The following is an 11,921-nucleotide window of genomic DNA, read 5'->3' on the forward strand; positions in this document are numbered from 1 at the left end:
GCATCAATAGCAAAAGGTACTAGGAATAGAAAGCATGCAACTGAGAGAACTGTCTTTTCCTCCGATGCTCACACATGCTCAGGCAACTGCTTAAAATAAGTGCTAGGGACATACGAGGTATTCCTTTCTATTAGACTACTACTATTCTTACTACAAGTTTACTTCATTTTTAAAACATAGAACACGAAAGCTTACAGCAATTCTTAAGCACATACAAAGCTTACTGCCAAATCTATAATTAAGGAAAGCATTTGGTTCCTTTTTTGAACTATTACCCATGAAAGAAGGCCTGGATTCACTTTAATGTAAGATGATAACTACTGAATTACTATGAACTAATACAGTATCTGAAAGGTTCTTTTCAATTAAGGGTTTCACTTACCTCTGGCTTATAATAGCGGTGAGTATATGTTAAATCAACAATCAGTCCAAGTTCTTCATTCTGTTCTTGGACTTTGTTAAAAAGATCCAAGGGGGAAAAACATTCTTCTGGAGCAAGATTCTCTTCAAAACTCTGGCAGAGAAGAATGAGGTAAGAAAGAGCGGATGGGTGCTTAATATCCTTTATTTTATTACCCATTTATTCAAGTCCTGTGATGCTAACAATGAGATGCAAAGGAAAATTTCCACTCTTCTGGAATTTACAAACTATTGTATAATGCTTTCTTTCAGAAAGATTAGAGGAAGAAAATAAGCTCACTTCTATAATTTATTTCTGTGCTTACTTGTTTCATGTTGGTCTCCCAGCCAGACAGTAAACTCCCAGAAGGACCACATCAGTTTTGTCCCACACTGCATCTCCAGCTCCAAGGGGAGTGCCTATAAATAGGCACTTACAAATACTTCTAGAATATTTATATATGTGAAGGGTGCTTTTTATTGCTAAACATTTTTTTTTACGTATTTGGCTTACTTATGTACTCTTTTCCATACCGATATGTTTGGTTATTCAAGTGCCAGCAACATACTTTTTTATCAATTAACAGACTAGTTTTTAGAGCAGTTTCAGGTTCACAGCAAAACTGAGTGGAAAGTACAGAGAGCTCCCAATTATACCCTCTCTCCTTCACCCGACAAAGACTTACCATCAATATTCCAGAACAGTGTGGTCCGTTTGTTAGAACCAATGAACCAGCACTGATCTATCATTATCAACTGAAGTCCCTAGTTTATGTTATGAGTCACTCAACATATTGTACATTCTATGGGTTTTGACCAATGTGTAATGACAAGTATTTACCCTTACAGTGACATACAGAATAGTTTCACTGCCCTAAAAAGCACCTATGGTCCACCAACACTTTAATATAGATTAATATCTGGTACGGCTAGATGCCCCCCTTCCACCATTATTCTTCTTTTTCAAAAATTTCCTGGCTACTTAAGTCTATTCTTCTATATGAATTTTAGAATCAGCCTATTTGAGATGATGATAAATTTATAATTAACGCAAGAAGATTTGACAGATTTATGGTGTTGAGTCTTCTGCATAATATTGTCACAGTTTTGAAGAGTAAATTAATTACATCAAGGCATATACTGTCTCCAGTTTCTCGCAAAGTTGGAGCTGATGGATCAAATACCACCTTCAGGTATCTGAACAGTAACTAATTTCAGATAACCAATTTATGTTAACCCTTTAGGAAGCCTTCCTTGATTAACCCTATTACGGTTTTCCTCTCCTTTGAATTCCCAGGTATTTCTCGCCATGTCAAATATTTGACATTTAACATATTCTCCTTTGTATTCCAGTGTGCTTGAGGAGAGACTGGCAAGTACTGAGGCTGCTTTTCCTTGGTGACTTCCATAAAACACACAGGAGACCAATGTTACATTTCACTGCCACACAGAGATATTTCATCTTCCTGATTCTACTGCATGGATAGGGGGTGCACTGAGAGTGGTTCTACAGCCCTGTTATCCCCTTTACGGTACCTTAATCGCAACATTGAATAAAACTACTTGAGTACACAGAGTCAGAAGAGGCTTTTTATAATGACAGTGTGCAAGAGACCTGGGGCCACGTGGAGGAAAGGAAACTGAAGAGTGTCCCTGTGCTTCTCTTGCTGGTGGACTTCCAGACAGGCACTGAGCAGGGACCCTCGTGGAACCTCAGGAATCCACTTTTAGAGGCCATGGAAAAGGCAATTGAGGCGTTGGGACGATCACACAGAAAGGAGGAATACAGGAGCAACCTCTCAGGAACTGCAAATGCGGGTGGGGAGTCCATTCATTCAACAAAAATTGTTAAGTATTTATTATATGTCAAAAAGCACTATGCTTGGGGTTGGTGGATGTAAATAAGAACCACATGTTTATCTTTATGAAGCGACTAAGATTTTAAGTACAGAGATGCAGAAGAACTGACATAGCAAGTAAAAAAGGAACCCTGACCTATGAGTCACAAATTACATCAATTCCCCATACATTAAAAGTGGAGTTCTTCCAGAGACACATCCACGCTATGCTGGGCAGTTTCATTAGAGACATGAACCTCTTCTCACCTTTTTTATGTCAGTCAAATGCTTTCCCCACCTATTCCTTTCTGAGTTCAATTTTCAGAGTTTCCATGCTGAAATCATGACCATACTGATCCACGTTATTTTTTGGGTTGTGACAGTGGTAACAAAGGTGTCTCAATGGCATTTAGTGCACAGGGCATAGACGCCAGGCATCTGGCAAAATTCAGAACAGTCCCACAGATGTGTCTTACCCCCTAATGACTTCTGAATGTTCTAGTCAACATTCATGTAGGTGAAAAAACTGTTCGTAAGTTAAGCCTTAGAATCAAACCTCAAGAATAAACACGAAGGCTTTTTTTGCAGTTTTAATGTATAATCCATTTTCTAGGACAGTCATCACCTTATCGACCAAGTGAAGGCTTTGCTTTATTTGGAAATCTGCTAAGTAAGAGCTGTTCATGATTATGGAAACTCCGGCCACTTAGGCAAAATAACTCACCTACATCAGTCCTCATTTAGTTTTTTGATTTCACGGAACAAGTAACTATTTCTTTATGTCTAGCATAGTTACGGCCATTTACTATTGAAATGTAAATACATATTAATTATTATGAATTCCTTTATCTTACTTATTCTTTATGTTATAGTCAGAGCATTACATTGTTTTTCTTTCTTTAAAATTAAGTATGGAAATAGGTTGTACTTATATGAATTTCATTTCAGGATATGAAAGGGATTACAAAGTATTTGCTACAAAAAAGGGAAAATGAGGTGTGACACGGTTGAGAACCAGTGTTCTACACGGTGAATTTGGATTTCTTAAAGAATACTGCTTACTTTTTTCAAACGAACTTTGAAAGCAATGAAACGGGTCCCTGGCATCCGCTGTCCAACTGGGATATAGTCTTTCCACCTATTAATACATTTTCTTATTAGCCAAATTTTAGGTCAGCCAGTCTCTCTGCATAGAATGAAATCTTGAAAATGAAAAGCAGAACCCAAAAGTAGGTCCTCTCTTCTCTCTCTCTACTCTGCATTTTACTACTCCACCTATTCAGCCCCACCTAGTATCAACCTATACTCCCCTTCTTCCTGCTTCCCCATCTCGAAAACAGACAAGGCAACAGAACAGTGCAAAGGGCTCAACAAATAAGACACATCTAAAACCAGAGGCGGCCAGAACTTCTGCATCCCCAGTAAAATCTAGCCCAATCCTGAACACTAAGGTGCCATTAAAACACACATGTTGACTGAAACAGTTTAACTCTTTCACTTTACACTTTATTTTTAGTCCTAATACAACCAATGCCATCAAATGCAACCGCAGTGAACCTCAAGTTCGTGTTTTAAAAGAAAATCTGATAGACAAGGGGGCCGTGAACTTCACTTAATAAGGCTAGGGGTGACAGTAAAAGGTAGTATTTGAACTGCCTTCGGTAGGATTTTATATAGAATTAACTAAGGTTAATTCAGCATATCTTAAGCATAGAAAGTTAGGGCAAAAGTGACACAAGATGGGTCTGGGGAAAGAGAGGGGATTCTAGACCACGCAGAGTCTTAAAGGCCATGGAAAAGAGTTTGTTTTTATTCTTAAAGCAATGCTTTTGTGCGATATCTATGAGAACTTTCCAAGCTGCGTATTAAAAAGATGTCTTATGTGAAGAACGGAGTCAACGGAAACAAGAATCAATAAATATATACACTAATTAGGACCTAAAAGCAAGGGATCAGGCAAGTTCTGTATTAGGATGCTGATGGAGGAGAGAGGACAGATTGAAAAAGATTTTCAGGACATAAACGAAGGGGACTTAATGAGCTATGAGATGGCGGAAAGCAAGGTCTCGAGGAATAGAGTTCACTGAAAGCAAAGCCTCAAAATTAACCATTTGAATATACAGAGGGCGAGTTTTCAAATGAGACCTGTTAGAAAGCAACAGCATGCCCTTTGCGATTCCTGGAAACAACACACATTTTTTCAGTGAAAAGTTTGGTTGTACTGGTGGGTTTTTCATTCAACCTTTGCTCTTAGTAATATTTTCTGTGCCAAATAGCGCAGCTTGAGGAATGCGGGGGCCTCCATTTTGGTAAGTAAGGGGTGTTCCCAACACTGACAGTCCCATCTTAAAGAGCAGTCCCTCTCTATTTCACCCGGGGAACCATGGCCCGCGCCTGGCTTTTATAAGGCCCGCGGAGAAATAAAAAAATCATACCGTCTTTACTTCTTGCTCACATTGCCAGCAGCAGCTCTGTTCCAAGTCCTCTTCACTCTGGCTCCAGGCTGTAGGAAGAAAGAGAAGATCACAGTGCAAAAGGGCAAACTCACTAAATTGAATTCCTTTTAGAGATTTCTTCCAGGAGCCCAGCCATCCCCGGTTCAGGCGGGCTCGCCTAGCAGCCTCCTACAGCTAGGCAGCCACTCCAGCAGGAACCGGGTGCCTGCAGTGCAGGGTAGGGCATCAGCACAAGAGGCCAGCAGCTTCCCCCAGCATCCGCAGCTGTGCTCATTTTGTATCCAAGCACCTCCATTGAGATACCTTCCTGTGAATATCTTTCCCTGGTACCATAGAGGGCAGTTTTCTGGCAAACTCCGCCAGCAAAGACACAGCGACTTCTCTGCCATCCAGTGAAGTACAGCCATGCTGTCCCCACTAAAGTCTGGATCGCAGCCCTGGGGGAAGTAGAGCAGGGAGGGAGAGCTCTATCCCAGCCCTAAAGTAGTGGCTACTCCTTAGGTCTGCTACTTGTGTATTCTTCAGACTTCCTTTTCCTTCTTACTAGCCAACCCCGCATTACTGCAACCCCCTGTAACAGTTAATAATTCGGTATATTAAACTCCTTATTCAAATTAAAAAAAAAATCATACCGTCCACGCCAGCTACTGTGAGCAGAGCAGCGAAAGCGTCAGAGCCTCCCAGGAAGAGGCGCGCGGGCCACGCGCGGCGGCAGCGCTCAGGCAGCTACCGAGGCCCGGGAGCTGCGAGCGGGACGGCCCGCACCGGGCCGAGGCGGCTCACCTTTCGGGGGCGTGGCTTCCACCCTTCTTATTGCCGGAGGGCCGTCCGGAAAAGATGCCTCTCTGGCCCCAGCCGTAGCAGGCAGGATGCCATTGGTTCATCTGGGCCCCAAGACGCCGTCCACCCAGCACCAAGAGCCTCAAAGCCGCCAGTCCGGCTCCCTATCGGCCAGAACAAGACTTCGGACCGGAAGAGTTTAGGCAGCAACACCCACAGCACCACGGCTCCTTCTACTGCGCATGCGGCACCGCCCGTGGTGATGTCGTCCCCGCGCCGGCCGACGGGATGCTGGAGGCCACAGCGCCCTCCTTAGCCGGCGGTGGGTAGCGCAGGTCGATGAGCTTGCACACCCGCCAGAATTCAAGTAGTACAGGACATGGGATCAAAGTCAAGTCCCACTCCTCCGTTTCCTTGCGCGGTTCTTCGGACATTTTCCAAGGGCTTACATTCACATTTGCTGTATATGTATTTAAATATATAAGTACCTGTTTTTACATACATGGGTATCCTCTTTTATATAAAAGCACCATACTATATGAAAGGGTATCTCGCCGCGACCCTCCTTACCCCACAACGACTCAGGAGACACAGAGAGAGGGAGCAGCAGCTCGTGGGTGAGGAAGCGTGTTTTTAAGGAGTAGGGATAGGGTCCGTTCTGCGATGGTGATTGGATCTTAAGGGGTGGGCGACCATCTGGTCGGTGGTGATTGGATCTTAAGGAGTGGGGGGTCTTAGCGTGCCAGAGTTTGCCTTCACTATATGTATTTCCTAAAATCTATATTAGATGCTGATTTTCCTCGTCAATTTATGCAAACATCCTTTCTATTCTTTCCAAAGGCTGCAAAGTACTCCCGTGATTACAAGTACCACAATTTACATAACCTGTCCAATATTGATTAACTTTCAATTGTTTTCAATTTTTGTCCTTTGTCCTCCTTAAAGACAGGCTGCAATGTGAGCATCGTTATACGTGTGTTCGGGGGGAGCCTGTGTGCTTTCCTCGGTTCTTCTTCCTGCCACGACAAAGAATTGAAGGGCAGAGACACAGTAGTGAAGCAGAGTAAAAGTTTTATTTAAAGTTACTTAGAGAAAAAAAAATACAGACGACCTCAGAGAGAGAGGAGCACCGTGAAAGGCTGAAAAGAGAGAGTTTAAAATTAAAAGGTTATGCACTTAGAAAGTGCGGGTGACCTCAGAGATAGGACTGCCTAGTTAGGGGTTTTAGTTGCTTGCTGTCTGTTGCCTAACACATGTATACAACTGTATCTAAATTCCTAGTAGAGTTGCTGGAATGAAGAATATGCAAACTTAAAATTTTGTGAGACACTGCTTAACTACTCTCCAAAAATATTGTATCAAAGTACATTCCCACTCTTTTGGGTTCCTGTCATGTGCCAGGTATCATGCTAGAGGTGGATAAATATGTGTTTACATTTTAGAAAATACCAAGAAATAACCAAGAAGTAAGAATGAAGCTTGAGTCTGAAATGTACACACAGTATCAGACATAGGTATCTGTACTTGTTAGAAAAATTCTGAATTTTGCCACAGTGAGACAGCAAAGGCAGCATGTCCTACAGTACGTCTGAAGGCAGAGTAGAGTACTAAATCCTAGATTAAACTGTAGAAAATTATAATAGTGAATTTTTTTACTAATTTCTGAAAGTACCTTTCATACACTGTTAGTATTCTTCACAACCATTTAGAGCTGGGAAAACAAGAGTCAGAAAAGCCAGGGTTACTGAATGAATGAATGAATGAATGAATGGGTAAAAAGATCACTAGCTTTAACATTGGTGGGACAGTCATATTCTTACCACGCTGAAATACACAAGCATTTACAATTTTAATTATAATAATTAAAAGTCGGTCAATATTAGTAAATTGCTATTTGGAAAAAGAAAAGACATAAATTATTAGCACAGCATAGTTTGCAAAGTTACAATTAGGCAATTCAAATTTGGTGCTAAGTATTCGTTCAGAATTCATGAAAAAATACCTTTTTAGAATAAAATCATAAAATATTAGAATTCATGAAAAAAATCACCAATAGCCATGTAGAGGTCAAAAAGTACAAATGGTACAAATATCTACAGACATGACAATATATAATCTGTGACATAAATCTATCAGAAACTAGAAAAACTGTATTGATCCTGCACTTCCAGTTTGCTAAAAGATAAAGCTTGAAGTGGAAACAAACTCAGTTATAGCTGACATAAGAAAATCCAGACTGAGGCATAACAGGGTTTCCAGAAAGCATGCGAACTAACAAAGATTGGGTCTTTGGATGGGATTGCATTCAACATGAGGTATAAGAATGCCTTGATAGGTATGTAGTGGAATGGAAAATATAGGAATTAGGGATATCTGGGGCACTGAACCACCAAATAATTGACACTAACAAAATCTACTGCTATCCGGTAGGGCCCCCAGGTACCAAACCCCGGGGGTTTAAGGGATTTCAGTCTTTAATCAAATCAAAAAGTGATAATGGAGAGAGTAAGGAAGAGCCTCAGGGGTGGATCGACTTGTTATGTTATACCAAGACACTCCCAGTTATCCCTAAGAGTACAAAATACAGGAGGTGGGTATGCGGGACAAGACAATATCTAACCATAAAAATAAGTCTTTAGGAGGGTAGAGCTTAATGCTAAGTTCCAGAGTGTTAGACCAAAGCTCTTTAGGTTCTTAAGAAACAGGTTGGGATTACTCAAAAATAGGCTAGACAGCTTGCTCATGCCAAAATTGTCACTCTTTATAGCCTATGGCACCTCTTGGTATCAGACTTTGAGACCTGGTTCCAAATCAAATCTCACAAATGATCATTACGCACATACCATCCTTTAAAAATACACCTGTTGATGACAAATAGTGATTTTACAGCATCTTACTATGTTGATGGACAGTGACTGTGAACGGGGATGTGGGGGGGACTTGGTGAAGGGGGGAGCCTAGTAAACATAATGTCCTTCATGTAATTGTAGATTAATGATACCAAAATAAAAAAAAAATTAAGAAAAAAAATACACCTGTTGAAAAGGATTAAAGATGGTGGTGTGAGAGGTGAGAGAGAGGCTTCCTCCTAAAACCGCATATAATATGAAAATATAGTTAATGCAACTAATTCTGAAAGAGCAACAGGAAAGAGGATTGCACCAGACTGTATACTCCTGGAAAAAAGAGCAGATCTCACAGAACAGGGTAATGTAACAAAGCTGTGGCCTGGTGGGACCCAAGCCCTTCCCCCACCCCAGCTCAGCAGCAGGAAGAAGAGAATCAGAAGGAGCGGGGAGGGAGTGGAAGCCTGGGACTGATGAGTCCCTAACTCCAGAGATATGCCCTGGAAGCACAAACCTACATTTCATGGTGCTTGCATGATATTCTTGTGATTACAGGGTTGGAAATGTAGGACAGGCAGAATTCCTGGAGAAAGAGAGATTCCAGCTACTTGTGGAAAGCAGGGATTCATACCCTGCTGCTCTTGGACAAAAGAAAGGTATGCAGTCTAAGAAACTTCCTAACAAGGAAGCCCTTAGCAAGAGGGCTGCTAAAGGGGCAAGGGTTGCACAGAGCTTACTGCTCATGAGAAGGACAGGTAGACAAAATTATCTGGGTGCACTCTTCCCAACAGTTTGGGAGCTTTCACGATCTTCAGATACTCCACCTCCCTGGCTGCCTACACACCTCAAAGGACCCCCTCCATGATACGCAGCCTACTGCGCCTTTTTCCTGGCCAGCCCCACCTGGCTTGCAAACCAGCAAACCCTACCCTGGCATTAGGCCAGCCAGAGGGAAGATCTGTCTACAGCAACTACAAATGCAAAGTATGCTCAGCCCACTGGTTCAGGCAGTGGAGACAGGAAGCAGGAAAAAGCTCTTTCCTCCCCCCAGGCACCAATACCACTCCCCTGTGACCCCCGACATTGCTTCAGTGGCTGAGCAGCTCCAGAGAGTAGAGCTTCTCTGCACTAGAAGGTGCCATATACAAATATGAAACACCAAAGGAACCTGGTTCAGGGTAAAACTATTAATACAGCTCCTGAGAAAGATTTAAATGACATCAACCTCATGAATCTTCCTGAAAGGGAGTTCAAAATAAAAATCATTAACATGCTCATGGAGGTATGGAAAGATATTCAAGAACTCAGGAATGAATCCTGGTTGGAGATCCAATCGTTGAAGAGCACTATGGAGGGTATTAAAAGCAGATTGGATACAATGGAGGAGATGATAAATGAAATAGAAACTAGAGAAGAGGAATACAAAGAAGCTGAGGCACAGAGAGAAAAAAGGATCTCTAAGAATGAAAGAATATTGAGAGAACTGTGTGATCAATCCAAACGGAACAATATTCACATTATAGGGGTACTAGAAGAAGAAGAAGAGAGAAAAATGGATAGAAAGTGTCTTTGAGGAGGTAATTGCTGAAAACTTCCCCAATATGGGGAAGGAGATAGTCTCTCAGGCCATGGAGGTACACAGATCTCCCAACACAAGGGACTGGAGGAAGACAATATATAGTAATTAAAATGGCAAAGATCAAGGATAGGGACAGACTATTAAAAGCTGCCAGAGAAAGAAATAAGATTACATACAAAGGAAAGCCCATCAGGCTATCATCAGACTTCTCAACAGAAACCTTACAGGCCAGAAGGGAGTGGCATGATGTATTTACTACAAAGAAGCAGAAGGGCCTTGAACCAAGATTACTTTATCCGGCAAGATTATCATTTAAATTTGAAAGAGGGATTAAACAATTTCCAGATAAGCAAAAGCTGAGATAATTTACCTCCCACAAACCATCTCTACAGTCTATTTTTGAGGGACTGATATAGATGGAAGTGTTCCTAAGGTTTAATAGCTGTCACCAGAGGTAATAAAACCACAGTAAAGAAAGTAGAACAGCTAATTACTAAGCAAATGCAGAATTAAATTAACTACCCCCAAAGTCAATAGTCAATCAAGGGATAGACAAACACTACAGAATATGATACCTAATATGTAAAGAGTGGAGGAGGAAGAAAAAGGAGAAAAAAAAAAAAAGAACCTTTAGATTGTGTTTATAATAGCATATTAAGTGAGTTGAGTTAGACTCTTAGACTGTAAGGAAGTTAACCTTGAACCTTTGGTAACCATGAATCTAAAACCTGCTGTGGCAATAAGTACATACCTATCTATAATCACCCTGAATGTAAATGGACTGAATGCACCAATCAAAAGACATAGAGTCACTGAATGGATAAAAACACAAGACACATCTATATGCTGCCTACAAGAGACTCACTTTAAACCCAAAGACATACACAGACTAAAAGGGAAGGGATGGAAAAAGATATTTCATGCAACTAATAGGGAGAAAAAAGCAGGTGTTGCAGTACTTGTATCAGAAAAATAGACTTCAAAACAACAAAAGTCACAAGAGACAAAGAAGGACATTACATAATGATAAAGGGGTCAATCCAACAAGAAGGCATAACCATTATAAATATCTATGCACCCAACACAAGAGCACCTACATATCTGAAACAAATACTAACAGAATTAAAAGGAGAAATAGAATGCAATGCATTCATTCTAGGAGACTTCAACACTCCACTCACTCTGAAGGACAGATCAACCAGACAGAAAATAAGTAAAGAGACAGAAGCACTGAACAACACATTAGAACAGATGGACCTAACAGACATCTACAGAACTCTACACCTAAAATCAGCAGAATACACATTCTTCTCAAGTGGACATGGAACATTTTCAAGAATGTATCATATACTAGGCCCAAAAAGTGCCTTGGTAAATTCAAAAAGATTGAAATTGTACCAACCAGTTTCTCAGACCACAAAGGTATGAAACTAGAAATAAATTACACAAAGAAAATGAAAAATCCCACAAACACATGGAGGCTTCGCAACATGCTCCTAAATAACAAATGGATCAATGACCAAATAAAAACAGAGATCAAGCAATATGGAGACAAATGACAAAAATAATTCAACACCACAAAATCTGTGGGATGCAGCCAAGGCCGTGCTAAGAGGAAAAGTATATTGCAATACAGGCCTACCTCAGGAAAGAAGAACAATCCCACATAAGCAGTCTAAACTCACAATTAATGAAACTAGAAAAAGAATCAGAAATGAGGCACAAAGTCAGTAGAAGGAGGGACATAATAAAGACTAGAGCATAAATAAATAAAATCGAGAATAAAACAATAGAAATAATCAATGAAAGTAATAGCTGGTTCTTTGAGAAAATAAACAAAATAGATAAACCCCTAGCCAGACTCATCAAGAAAAAAAGTGTGTCTACACACATAAACAGAATCAGAAATGAGAAAGGAAAAATCACTATGGACACCACAGAAATACAAACAATTATTAGAGAATACTATGAAAAATTATATGCTAACAAACTGGATAACCTAGAAGAAATGGACAACTTCCTA

At 40.7% G+C, this 11,921-nt stretch overlaps 1 long non-coding RNA gene across 1 annotated transcript; it reads right to left on the reverse strand.

The window, feature by feature from the left end:
• Nucleotides 1-1,976: 1,976 nt before the first annotated feature.
• On the reverse strand, nucleotides 1,977-5,966 carry LOC118923927 (uncharacterized). The gene is made up of 4 exons (XR_008995805.1): nucleotides 5,477-5,966; nucleotides 4,673-4,740; nucleotides 3,300-3,375; nucleotides 1,977-2,205 (listed from the first exon to the last, which is right to left on the reverse strand). It is a non-coding gene; the product is annotated as an uncharacterized LOC118923927 (long non-coding RNA).
• Between the last annotated feature and the right edge of the window lie 5,955 nt (nucleotides 5,967-11,921).

Source organism: Manis pentadactyla, chromosome 2, assembly GCF_030020395.1.
Source record: "Manis pentadactyla isolate mManPen7 chromosome 2, mManPen7.hap1, whole genome shotgun sequence".
NCBI classification, from domain to species: domain Eukaryota; kingdom Metazoa; phylum Chordata; class Mammalia; order Pholidota; family Manidae; genus Manis; species Manis pentadactyla.